The following is a 1307-nucleotide window of genomic DNA, read 5'->3' on the forward strand; positions in this document are numbered from 1 at the left end:
ACACACACACACACAACACTCACTATTCATCAAGGGAAGGAGGCAGCAGGGTTCGATCGGCTTTAGTTAGCAGCGGTACCAAAGGAATCACTCGGGTTCAGTTAACAGCAAGGGATCAATCGGTTGGGTTCAGTAATGTAGCTAGTGCAATCGCTTGGGTTCAGTTAGAACCCAATGCCTCGCTCGGGTTCAGTTAGAGCCCAACGCCTCGCACACACGCGCATACGTGTACGAGAGAAACACGCATCGCTCGGCCCCCGACCACCCACCGTAACCGGGAACTCCCCGATATTTTCCTCGCCCTCGCTTCTACCACGGTTTTTTTCCATCATGGACGGCCCAAAGAATGTCATGCAGCTACGTCTCTGGCCCGCCCAGGATGAAAAGCCCATTTTCTGTCATGATTTTTTCCATAGAATTAGGAGCCCACCACATCTATGATGATACCGGGTTTTGTCACAATTATCGTCATAGAAGTGTCATAAGCATGACAGGAAAAAAAATCGCTCGGCCCAAAATGTCACGGGTGTGTCTTTTTTTTGTAGTGTATACTCCATGATAGCCCTCCTCAGTAACTCAACACTAGCAAATGTCTGACCCACTTGGACTCTGGTTTAGACAGGTCCTCTTCTCTGAAACATTTGAAATTCAGCTTAACATTATCGTCGTCAGAGGAAGGCAAGCACATGTCCACATCTTCATTAGGATCATCAGCTTCTTCTTGGACTGCTTTACCTTTGCCTTTCTCACAATCAACATTTTTGTCAAACAAGTCATCATCATCTTGCAGATCAATGTCTGAATCAACAATTTGTGGAATGAAATCTTCATCTGAATCCTACACTACTGAACAACCAATTGTATCTGCTGCATCCATGTTTAAAACCCTACAGCTTTTTCTTCTGCCCCTGAACTCAAACTTAAATGTATGCATGTACTCTCCTGGTTGAGGTGGTCCTGGCATGTAATCCTCTTCTTCTGAATCTTCCTCACTTTCTGATAGTGCATCTTCAACTAGACCTGGCTCGGCCTCATGACCTGGGTCTTGCTCAGCCTACTCCTGTGCCACTACAACTTGCTCAACATTGTCCTCTTGTTGTTCATCTTGATCTTGCTCAACCTGCTCCTGTGCCACTACAACTTGCTCAACATGGTCCTCTTGCTCTTCATCTTGATCATGCACTTGCTCTTTCTTTGGCCTACTTCCACTGAACTTGGCAAATGGAGGATCCTCATCATCAGAATGAACAAGAACAGGTGAAATATATGATCTCATGCTCTCATCATGATCAAGAAATATTTGCTGA

Source organism: Triticum dicoccoides, chromosome 2B (genome assembly GCF_002162155.2).
Source record: "Triticum dicoccoides isolate Atlit2015 ecotype Zavitan chromosome 2B, WEW_v2.0, whole genome shotgun sequence".
Taxonomy (NCBI): Eukaryota; Viridiplantae; Streptophyta; class Magnoliopsida; order Poales; family Poaceae; genus Triticum; species Triticum dicoccoides.